The following is a 13,900-nucleotide window of genomic DNA, read 5'->3' as shown; positions in this document are numbered from 1 at the left end:
TGCGATATGTGATTACATCTCAACCATCAATCAGGCTCGCAATTTGATAGTTGATGATTAATTGCATGATTGCAACCGCTTATTCCCTTCAGCCATATGACAACACTTGAAGGGTTTCCACTGGTGTGATATTCCTTCGTCTCCTCTGCGATTGGATCTAGTCCATTAATTTGTTAGATCCAATGATTGTTGTACATCACCTCTTCACTTCTCCGCTCTTCTCTTTGCTTATGATTTTACGTTATTTCTTTAGCGTTTCTATGGTTCCAGTTTCTTCAAGGTTCTGATCCCTTGGTTGTTTCACTGCACACTCCCTCCTGAGCTTGACTTTGATCCTTCTAATGGATTCAACGATCCATCAAGATCCTCTTCATCATGCTTCTCTCTGTGTGTTCACTGAACTCTGTCTATAATTCTGTGTTACACCGGATATGCTAATTCATTCATTCATCATTCAATATTCGATAACACATTTATACAAATTGGAATTTGAATCTCTATTCATATATATATCACCAAACAATTACATAAATATTAAATTTTAAACATTATATTTCAGATTTAATATTATTACGTTTATATTAAAGTTTATGTAAAGTTTAATAATAACATTAAAATTTATATGAGATTTAACACATAAGCGGATCTCAAATATTATACACCCACATTCATATTTATCGTCAGGTCTATTAATACCAAGTATTTCTGCATTGTTGTTCCGATTTTTGAAATGCTGACCTCTGATCACCCCGACCTCCAATCTCCGATCAGCACTTATCACTATCAGCTATCACATCGTCCTTCAGCTCCTAACCTTTGTGATATGTGATTACATCTCAATTGTCGATTAGGCTCGCAAACCGACGATTGACGATTAATCGCATGATCACAATCGCTTATTCCCTTCAGCCATCCAACAACACTTGAAGGGTTTCTGCTGGTGCGATATTCCTCCGTCTCCTCTGCGATTGGATCTGGTCTATTGATCTGTTAGATCCAACAGTTGTTGTACATCACCTCTTCACTTCTCTACTCTTCTCTTTGCTTATGATTTTACGCTATTTCTTCATCGTTTCTGTGGTTCCAAGTTTCTTCAAGGTTTTGATCCCTTGGTTGTTTCACTGCACACTCCCTCCTAAGCTTGACTTTGATCCTTCTCACAAATGAGCAAAAAGTTATGATAGTAGTTTTACCTTTGAAGATATAATATTGTTTAACTTTTAATAGTGGTTTTAAGTTATAATATATAACTTAGGTAGGTTTCATTTGAAAATTCATTATAAGTTATAATATATAATATAAATTTGCCTTTTAAGCTATCTGAATTTGAATTTGAATATTAATATTAATAAAAAAAAATTAAGCTTGGTAGGACTACATCTTCATCATGTCTCATATATCATCTCAATTTGGACACGAAAATGAACCAATGACTTCACATCAAGGAGTGCCTTCATAGAGCATCTTATTACCATATATCCAAGAATTGTGGACAAACTTAATATTAATATTGATTAATATGAATACCAACATTAATATTACTTTTAATATTATTAATATTTATAAATGTGAATTTTAATATTAGTTATTAATATTTTTAATTTTTAATTTTAATATTCATAACATTTAATTAACAATATTAAAATTATTAATGACATTAACATTATTATTATAAATAATATCATCAAGATTTAATATTAAAAATAATATTAATTTTTTTAATTTACAATCTTATCTATTATTATTATTTTAATTTATTAATATTATTGATATTATCTTAATTAATTAATATAATATACCATCAACATTAATAACATTAAATATTAATAAAATTTTAATATTAAGTTTTAATATTATTTATAAATGTTAGATATTAGGCTTTTGTGATCCATATTGTAAATGAGACTGCCTTTCAGATTAATCACATTATTAGGATTTGGTCGACATTTTGAATCAACTAATATGGATGAACCACATTAGTTCGTTCGAAATGTCGACCAAATCCTAATAATGTGATTAATCCGAAAGGTACTCTCATTTATTTATAAATATTAATTTTAATATTAATATTAATTGATATGAATATTAATATTAATATTACTTTTAATATTGTTAATATTTATAAATATTAATTTTAACGTTAATTATTAATATTAATAACATTAAATAATATTATCATGGTCAACCATGGTCAATAATCATGGTGACATTGTCATGAACATTGTCTTTTGCTCCAATGTCACATTATGAAAACCATGGTCCAATGTTGCATTGTGACAAAGATTGTCTCTATATGAAATTCAACCATGGTCCTATGTCGCATTGTGACAAATATTGTCTCAATATGAAAATCAATCATGGCCAACCATGGTCCAATGTCACATTGTGACAAAGATTATGTGAATATGAAAATCAACCATGGTCAGCAATGGACAACCATGTTTATTTTAGGGTTTATAATATTTATTCAAACGTCGCATTGTCACATAGATTGTATATAAAAATCAATCATGGTCAACTACGCTCAACCATGGTCAACCATGGTCAATATGAAAATAAACCATTGTCAATCATGGTCAGCCATGGTCCAACATCACATTGTGAAAGAACTGTCTCAACATGAAAATCAACCATGGTCAACCATGTTTCAACATCGCATTTTGATGAAGATTGTCTCAATGTTAACATCAACCATGGTCAATCATTGTCAACTATGGTCAACCATGGTCAATAATTATGTTCACATTGTGACGAATATTGTCTCTTTGTCCAACATCACATTGTGATAAAGATTGTCTCAATATGATAATTAACCATGGTCAATCATCATCAACCATGGCCATTCATGGTCAAACATGGTCCATCATCACATTATAAGAATTATTGTTTCAATATGAAAATCATCCATGTCAACCATCTTCAATCATGGTCAACCATGGTCAAATGCCACATTGTGACAAATATTGTCTCAAATGAAAATCAATCGTGGTCAATCGTGGTCAACCATGGTCAATATGAAATGGTCCAACATCCCATTGTCACAAAGATGTCTCAATGTGAAAATCAACCATTCTTAATCATGGTCACATTGTGACGAAGATGGTCTCTTGTTCCAATGTCACATTATGAAAACCATGGTCATCCATGGTCCAACATCACATTGCGACAAATATTTTCTCAATATGAAAATCAATCATGTTCAATCATGGTCCAACATCTCATTGACAAATATTGTGTCAATATGAAAATCAACCATTGTCAATGATAGTCAACCATGTTTATTTTAGAGTTTTTAATATTTATCTTATGATTTATATACCTTGGGTTTATAATATTAAACCCTTGGGTTTAATATTATTCCCTTGGGTTATAATCACTTGGGTTTTTAGTATTAATCCATTGTATTTATTAGTCCCTTAGGTTTATAATATTAATCCTTTCAATTTATTAATCTAAGGGTCCATATTCCTATGGTATAATATTATTAATAGGGTTTATAATATTAATTCTAAGGTTCAATATAAATCCCTTGGGTTTATAATCATGGTCAACCATGGTCGACCATGTTTCAATGTTACATTGTGACAAAGATTGTCTCAATATGAAATCAACCGTGTTAAACCACTGTCAATCATCGTCAACCATGGTCATTCATGGTGAAACATGGTCCAATGTCACATTATAACAAAGATTATGTCAATATGAAAATAAACCATGGTCAACCATCTTCAATCATGGTCAACCATGGTCAAATGTTGAATTGTGACAAAGATTCTCTCAAAATCATGCTCAATCATGGTCAACCATGGTCAACCATGGTCAATCATGTTCAATGATGGTCCAACATCACATTGGCACAAATATTGTCTCAATATCAAAATCACCATCGTCAACCATCGTCAACCATGGTCAACCATTATCAACCATGGTCTAACGTCCCTTGGGTTTATTAATCTGAGGGTCCATATTCCTAGGGTATAATATTATTTATAGGGTTTATAATATTAATCCTAATGTTTAATATAGATACCTTAGGTTTATAATCTATTAGTTTTGTAATATAAATTCCTTGGGTTTATAATATTAATCCTAAGGTTTATAATTTTTTTTTTTTTTGATATCTAGCTGAATGGACAATGGCGGTGGTATCGTACTCGCATTACACGAGGTCGAATCCCACCGGCTACTACTATAACAGCTAGGAGGAACCACCTAGCCCGCAAGGAACGACCCCTCAGGGTAAGATGAGACTTGAACCCATGACCTGCACAGCAGCATGAACGACTTAGCAGACCATTTGTTGACCATGAGACCAAACCACTGCAGGCTTCTAAGGTTTATAATATTAATCCTAAGGTTTTATAATATTAATCCTAAGGTTTTATAATATTAATCCTAAGGTTTATAATATTAATCTTAGGGTTTATATTCCTAAGGTTTAATATTAATCATTGGGTCTAATGTTATTCCATTTAGTTTATAATCCCTTAGGTTTTTAATATTAGTCCAATGCTTTTAGTAATCGCTTTGGTTTATAATATTGATCCTAGGGTTTTAATATTAATCATAGGGTTTGTATTCCTAGGGTTTAATATTAATCTCTTTAGTTTATAATTCCCTTCATTTATAATATTAATCCCTTAGGTTTATTAATATTAGGGTTTATGTTCCTAGGGTTTAATATTAATCATAAGGTTTATTGCTATTCCCTTGGGTTTTTCATATTAATCACTCGAGATTATTAATCAGGTAGGTATCTTTGTCCAACATCGCATTGTGACAAAGAATGTATAAATATGAAAATAAACAATTTTCAACCACCATCAACCATGGCAATTCATATCTATGGTCCAACATCACAAGATTTGAGAAATATTGTCTCAAATCCTAGGGTTTAATATAGATCCCTTAGGTTTATAATATCGATCATGGTAAACCATTGTCAATCATAGCCAACCATGGTCACCCATGCTTGAATGTCACATTGTCACAAGGATTGTCTCACCATGAAAGTAAATGATGTTTATTTTAGTGTTTCTAATATTTATATTTGGGTTTACGAATGTTGGGTTTATAATATTAGTCCCTTGGGTTTGATATTATTCCCTTGGGTCCATAATCCCTTGGGGTTTTAGTATTAATCCCTTGGGTTTATTATTCATTTGGTTTTATAATATCAATCCCTTGGATTTATTATTACCTCATGTTTATAATATCAATCATGGTCAACCATGGTTGAATGTCACATTGTCACATGGATTGTCTCACCATGAATAAACCATTTCTATTTCAGTCTTTGTAATATTTATATTTAGGTTTATAATATTAGTCCCTTGGGCTTAATATTATTCCCTTGGGTTGATAATCCCTTGGGTTTTTAGTATTAATCCCTTGGGCTTCACATTATTCCCTCGGGTTCATAATCCCTTGGGATTTTAGTTTTAATTCCTTGGGTTTATTATTCATTTGGGTTTATAATGTAAATAAGTTGGGTTTACTATTCCCTTAGGTTTATAATATCAATCATGGTCAACCATTGTCAATCATAGCCAACCATGGTCAACCATGTTTGAATGTTTCATTGTGACAAGGATTGTCTCACCATCAAAATAAACCATGTTTATTTTAGTGTTTGTAGTATTTATATTTGAGTTTATAATATTAGTCCCATGGGTTTAATATTATTCCCTTTGGTTCATAATCCCTTGGGGTTTTAGTATTAATCCCTTAGTTTTATTATTCCTTTGGGTTTATAATATCAATCCCTTGGGTTTATTATTCCCTTATGTTTGTAATATCAATCATGATCAACCATGATTGAATCTCTCATTGTGACAAGGATTGTCTCACCGTCAAAATAAATCATGTTTATTTTAGTGTTTGTAGTATTTATATTTGGGTTTACCAAATTTTTGTTTATAATATTAGTCCCATGGTTGAATGTCGCATTTTGACAAAGATTGTCTCACCATGAAAATAAACCATGTTTATTTTAGTGTTTGTAATATTTATATTTGGGTTTACCATATTAGTCCCATGGTTGAATGTCCCATTTTGACAAATATTGTCTCACCATGAAAATAAATCATGTTTATTTTGGTCTTTGTAATATTTACCTTTGGGTTTACGATTGTTGGGTCCATAATATTAGGCCCCTGGGTTTAATATTATTCCATTGGGTCATAATCCCTTGGGCTTTTAGTATTAATCCCTTTGGTTTATTGTTTATTTGGGTTTTAATATCAATCCCTTAGGTTTATTATTCCAACAGGGTTTATAATATCAAACATGGTCAACTATGGTTGAATGTCACATTAAGACAAGGATTGTCTCACCATGAAAATAAATCATGTTTATTTTAGACATTGTAATATTTATATTTGGTTTTATGAATGTTGGGTTTATAATATTAGTCACTTGGGTTTAATATTATTCCCTTGGGTTCATAATCCCTTGGGTTTATTATTCATTTGGGTTTATAATATCAATCCCTTGGGTTTATTATTCCCTTTGGTTTATAATATCAATCATTGTAAACCATTGTCAATCATAGCCAAACATGGTCAACCATGGTTGAATGTCGCATTGTGACAAGAATTGTCTCACCATCAAAATAAACCATGTTTATTTTAGTGTTTGTAGTATTTATATTTGGGTTTACCAATGTTGGGTTTATAATATTAGTCCCATGCTTGAATGTCACATTTTGACAAAGATTGTCTCACCATGAAAATAAAACATGGTTATTTTAGTGTTTGTAATATTTATATTTAGGTTTACGAATACTGGGTTTGTAATATTAGTCCGTTGGGCTTAATATTGTTCCCTTGGGTTCATAATCCCTTGGGGTTTTAGTACTATTCCCTTCAATTTATTATTCATTTGGGTTTATAATATCAAAATTTGGGTTATTTTATTCCCTTAGGTTTGTAATATAAATCATAGCCAAACATGGTGAACCATTTTTGAATGTCGCATTGTGACAAGGATTGTCTCACCATCAAAATAAACTATGTTTATTTTAGTGTTTGTAGTATTGATATTTTCCTTTACTCGATGTGAAGTTTATAACATTAGTCCCATGGGTTTAATATTATTCCCCTGGATTCATAATCCCTTGGGTTTTAGTATTAATCACTTGGGTTTATTATTCATTTGGGTTTATAATATCAATACCTTGGGTTTATTATTCCCTTTGGTTGATAATATAAATCATGGTAAACCATTGTCAATCATAGCCAAACATCGTCAACCATGGTTGAATGTTGCATTGTGACAAGAATTGTCTCACCATCAAAATAAACCATGTTTATTTTAGTATTTGTAATATTTATATTTGGTTTTCTAATATTAGTCCCTTGGTTTAACGTCACATTTTGACAAAGATTGACTCACTATGAAAATAAACCTTGCTTATTTTATTGTTTGTAGTGTTTATATTTGGGTTTAACAATGTTGGGTTTATAATATTAGTCCCATGGGTTTAATATTATTCCCTTGGGTTCATAATCCCTTAGGGTTTTCATATTAATCACTTAGTTTTATTATTCCTTGGGGTTTATAATATCAATGCCTTGGATTTATTATTCCCTTAGGTTTATAATATCGATCATGGTTCAGGGGAAAAAAATATCGATCATGGTCAACCATTTTCAATCACAGACAACCATGGCCAAGCATGGTTGAATGTCACATTGTGACAAGGATTCTCTCACCATGAAAATAAACCATGTTTATTTTAGTCTTTCTAATATTTATATTAGGATTTACCAATGTCGGGTTTATAATATTAGTCCCTTGGGTTTAACATTATTTCCCTTGGGGTTTTAGTATTAATCCTTTGGGTTTATTATTAACTTGGATTTATAATATCTATCAGGGTCATCTTTATGTTTCTCTTGTGTTTGTAATATCAATTCCTTATGCTTTTTGATCCCTTAGGTTTTTAATATTTATCCATTGGGTTCACTAATTTCTTAGGTCTATAATATTAAAGAGTTGGGTTTATTAGTTTGTTGGGTTTATAATATTAGTCATTTTTGTTTAATATTATTCCCATTGGTTCATAATCCCTTGGGATTTTAGTATTAAACCCTCAAGTAATAATAAACAAAAGGGACTAATATTTTAAACCCAATGTATACAAACCCTAAGATAAATATTAAAGATACTAAAGCCGAATAATAATAATAATAATAATAATATGAGTTTATATTATTATAATAATAATCATAAATATATAAGAATATAGTTGCTATTATTTGTATAGTTATTAATTATCATAAATAATTGGTCTTTATTGTTATTATTATTATAATAATAATTACATTTGTATATTATTATAATAATATAATAATAATATAATATTATTATAATATTATAATAAGATATTATTATTATTATTATTATTATTATTATAATATTTTATTATTATAATAATAACACAATATAATTGTTATTATTTTTTTAATAATTTTATATTATTATATTATTTTAATAATATAATAATAATCTAATATTATTATGAGCTATTCTTATTATTAATTAATATATATTAGGAGTTTATATTATTATTATAATATTAATATAATAATATATATAAATAATCTGGTTGTTAATATTTATATAGTTATTAATAATCCTAAATATCGATAATAATTAACCAAATATATACAAACCCTAAGATAAATATTAAAAATACTAAAGCCTAATAATAATAATAATAATAATAATAATATTATTATTATTATTATTATTATGAGTTTATGTTATTATAATAATATAATATTATTATAGTATTATAATCAGATATTATTATTATTATTATTATATTACAATATAATTGTTATTATTATTTTTATTTTATTTTATTTTATTATATTATTTTAATAATATAAAATTCATCGATATTAGGTTCAATCACCTTATGGATAGAGCTGCTCTTATAAGGAATTCCACCAATTGATTTCTCGATGAATGTATTAAATATTTTTGTCTTGTTTTTGGCATATGTAGGGGCCTTATGCATATGAAGGAAATCCATTCTTGATGCAGGGTTACCCCTACTTTACCCACAGTATGCATATAGACCTATGCATAAACCATTTTCTACCCAGGAATTTCTATGAGCATCCAATCAAAGATTCATTATAACTGAACAATGGGTTAAGGCCCCTTTTATTAATACTTGGTTAAATGATTTATCAAAAAACTAACCACAGTTTGTCCCTTGATCCATTCTTTGCATTAACCCTCATTAATCCTTAGGCCCGCATATATAAGCCAACCCCCTAAACCATTATTAAACTTTGAGTCATACATAGGCTAACCCACAAATCACTATCGGCGCTTTAATACTATTACAAACCCTTTATAATAGATATCACATAAAACCACATAAATCATACATTTTTTCGCCTTTCATAAACCTTTACACAGCTCCTAAGACTTGCATTTACCCCAATTGCTCATCGCAATCCTCTGCACTCATATGATTCCTATCACCCCTTCTGCATCTGATATGAAACTATCGGTTTCATTTAACACCACTTTCACATTAAAAGACTAGGACTCCACTTTAACCATAATACATAGAATTACATTGAAATTCTGCTCTGAAACACATAGGCAGATCTCAAATATTATACACCCGCATTCATATTTATTGTCGGGTTTGTTAATACCAAGTATTTCTGCATTGTTTCTCTGATTTCTGAAATGCCGACCTCCGATCGCCCCGATCTCCGATCAGCACTTATCGCTATCGGCTATCGCACCATCCTTCAGCTCCTAACCTTTGAGATATGCGATTACATCTCAACCGTCGATCAGGCTCGTGATCCGACAGTTGACGATTAATCGCATGATTGCAATTGCTTATTCCCTTCGGTGATACGACAACACTTGAAGGGTTTCCGCTGGTGCGATATTCCTCCGTCTCCTCTGCGATTGGATCTGGTCCGTTGATCTGTTAGATCCAACAGCTGCTCTACATCACCTCTTCACTTCTACTCTCTTCTCTTTGTTTATGATTTTACGCTATTTCTTCAACATTTCTATGGTTCCAGGTTTCTTCAAGGTTCTGATCCCTAGGTTGTTTCACTGCACACTCCCTCCTGAGCTTGACTTTGATCGTTCTAATGGATTCAACAATCCAACAAGGTCCTCTGCGTCATGCTTCTCTTTTTATGTTTGCCGAACTCTGCCTGTAACTCCATGTTACACCAGATATGTTGATTCATTCATTCATCATTTGATATTTGATAACACATTTATACAAATTGGAATTTGAATCTCTTTGCATATATATATCACCAAAAAATTACATAAAACATTATATTTTAGATTAAATATTATTACGTTTATATTAAAGTTTATGTAAAGTTTAGTAATAACATAAAAATTTATATGAGGTTTAACTTTAATATATATTAGGTTTTATAGGTTTAATGTTTATATTGAACTAATCATTAATAATATCATTATGGTAATATTTTAATATTTAATTTTGTTATTGTTAATATTAATATTAATATTAATATCACTATCAATTATTATATCATATTAACATTAATTATTAAAAACATTCTAGAATTAAAAAAAAAATTGGTATGTATTGGAATTTTATTAGTTGGTATTTGTCATTTTTTTTTAATTGGAATTTTTGAAATTATCAATTGTTAATAATATAATGATAAAATATTATTATGAGCTATTCTTATTATTAATTAATATATATTAGGAGTTTATATTATTATTATAATATTAATATAATAATATATATAAATAATTTGGTTGTTAGTATTTATATAGTTATTAATAATCCTAAATATTGATAATAATTATTAATGTGGTTGATATAAGCCTATCGGCCTATATCAAGCACATTGGAAAATGTGGTTGTATATATGTTTCATATACACCTATCCGCGTTTATCAATCACGTTCGTAAATGTGGTTGTGCTAGATATTTTTATGGATAAATAATATTTCCTGTTGCATTTTTTAACACCCAAAATAATGTCACAGTATCTTACCCATTCAAGGAGAATCTCCATTTCAGATGACAAATTAGAGTCCGTATTTTTTCTTCTAGTCATAATTTCAATAAGAACAACGCCAAAGCTATAGACATCAACTTTTACAGATAGTTGTCCCCACAGAGCATAGTCTGGTGCCATATACCCACTGCACATTCAATTTACAATGGCAAAGACTTAGTAACAAAAATTGAAGGAAAGATATTTCGAAACGAAACTGTTTGAGATGGAACATAAGATAAAAATATCTTGGATAAAGATAGTATTTTTATATCCATTATAAATTTCAATAATATATGAAAGACAACAACAGGTAGATCGATTTCAAGAATGTCAATTGCATCCATTTCAAGAAGGTACAATTACAAAAAAATATGGAAACTCAAATGCATCCCTCCATAATTGTTAAGCATTTGACGGTGTGTCAAAATAGAGCGATGCTTGTGTGAAAATCTTACAGATTCCTAGCCGCTCTCGTGTAGACGTGGATCTCATCTTGAGAAAAAAGTTTGGCTAGGCCGAAATCTGCTATCTTAGGATTCAGGTTCTCATCCAACAAGATATTGCTTGCTTTGATATCTTGATGAACAATCTGCAATTGAGAATCCTGGTGAAGATACAGAAGCCCATGAGCTACTCCCATCATAATGTTGTAATGCTTCTTCCAATCAAGGTCTACCCATTTGTTTGGATCTGTATCCATGCATGCCACCACCCATGCCAACTTTCCTGGAGACTTGAAAGGATTTTCAATGGTAACCATATCCTACCCAATACTGCGTAGTGGGAGCCAACTTGCTTGGAGACTTGAAAGGATTTTCAATGGTTTTCATCTTGGTTTTGAGTCTTTCCAACAACAATCTTTTGTAGTCTTCCATGACTGAGGCTTAAAAAAAGATGCACAGGAAGAGTTCCATGTTGGAATTTGACAGACAAATTGTTAGTTATGGGGGCATCAATCAAGTATAATTAATATTTTCTCCTTATTATCAATATTTTATTTGTTGGAGGCAAATATGAAAACTATGTAAATTGTTTTCTTCAAATACAAATGTAATTTCTTTTTTATTTAGATATTGATCTAAGGTGAAGGTCAAGTCAGATACTAGATTAGGATATAAGATTTTTTGTTTGTGGGATAAGGAAATCACTACTACGTTTATTAAAGCATACATACTTTATTTTTCTCTGGTTTTGAACATGTGAATGTTTATGAGAAAATTTATACTCTTAACCATTAGGCCTACTCAACTAATACCTTTTAGATCACAACTTTAAATCACATAAAACTTGTTAGATCTAAGACTTTTGTGATCCATCAATTTAGAGAGAGGTCTTCCTTACGATATGATTAATCCAGAAGACCTCTCTCTAAATAGACATAAAACTTATTATTCAAAAATATTTATGTGACAGTATTTTACACTAAAAATATATGAATCTACAGGGGAGATATCAGATATAACAGAATGCATGGCGTTGTGTTTACAGATGTGACAAAAAGCAGGGAAGTTCAAAGGAATGAGTTTAGAAGTAATGTACAATGACAAATCACATTATAACAGGGGTCTATTTAGAGGGAACAAAGTAATGGTACAAAAGAATAGGATGAAAAAACAAAGGACTACAAATTAGAATCAAGAAGTTGAAGAAAAATGACATTTTTATGTAATAGGGTTCACTGTACAAAAAAAGTGTATACGGATGCATGCACTTTCACAAGAGTATATAGATATATATATATAGTAAGGTTTAGAAATCAGTACCTACAGAAAAATGTGTGGAAGTAAAGTCCAAAGTATTGAAATGGCTAAGGGCATGAATTGTCTCTCCTGTTATTGAATGAAAGAAAAATCCAGTCATTGAAAGTTACTTGCATTGCGACTGCTCTATTTTCCTTGGCACGATATGACCGAAGCCAACCCACCATACCTTGCTGCTTCTTGGCCTCTCTGTGATTTATCTTCATGCTACTCTGCCTCAAATTCCGCACTTTGTTCTTCACGGTGAAGAGACCTAGCAGTTGACCAGCATAGATCTATTTAATAGGAATCTAACATGAGCATAGAGGAATTTAATTTCTTCATTTTTAATTTTTAATTTTGTATAACTAAAATATTTTGTATAATTATTTTTTATCTTTGTTTTTAGATTTTTATAATTTTTTATTTTGATAAATATAAGCAAGATTTTAATTTTGATGACAAATGAAATTAAATTATAAAATAAATCTCTACAGTCAAAAAAAATGTTCAACTAAATTAAAAAACCTGCAACTAATTAAAAAATTCTAATTAAAAACAAGATTTCAATATATTTAAATTAATTAAATAAATTTAACACTATAGAACATAACCGTCTTCCTTTTAGATTGAAATAAAAAGGATACTAAATAGGCTTACCCGTCTTCTTTTTATATTGAAATAAAAAGGATAGTAAATAGGCTTATAATCGGTTTTTTTCTTTATATGTTATCTTTTATAAAATGTATTTGATAAGTTCACATGGTAATCGTATTCTAAAAAAAATTTGTACCGTGTAGCCCACTATTTTACTTTCTAACCGTTATTTTGATTTAGCATTACATATACCCCCAAAGATGATAACAGTGTTTGTAGTGTGTTTTAAAAAAGTATCTTTAAATGAAAAAAAACTTACTAGGTTTTTTAGCGATACCTCTCTTGGATAGTAAATCAGCAGTCTTGTTTTATTCCTTGTATATGGTCAAACTGAATGTGTTGGAAAGTGCTTACTAGTTCGATAGAATGGTTGCACGTAGTCCTTCACTGAGTCTATGACTCCCTTAGCATCTCCATATATCTGAATTCTCTCCAAACTAAGCCATTTTGCCACTATCATGA

At 30.0% G+C, this 13,900-nt stretch overlaps 1 pseudogene; it reads right to left on the bottom strand.

The window, feature by feature from the left end:
* Window positions 1–10,145: 10,145 nt before the first annotated feature.
* LOC149249503 (cysteine-rich receptor-like protein kinase 43 pseudogene) lies at window positions 10,146–11,802 on the bottom strand (annotated as a pseudogene).
* Window positions 11,803–13,900: the final 2,098 nt, after the last annotated feature.

The sequence above is a fragment of the Pinus tabuliformis genome, chromosome 7, assembly GCF_031772625.1.
Source record: "Pinus tabuliformis cultivar Carrire ecotype Pingquan chromosome 7, CPIR1, whole genome shotgun sequence".
Taxonomy (NCBI): domain Eukaryota; kingdom Viridiplantae; phylum Streptophyta; class Pinopsida; order Pinales; family Pinaceae; genus Pinus; species Pinus tabuliformis.
This window is presented reverse-complemented; position numbering and strand designations above follow the sequence as displayed.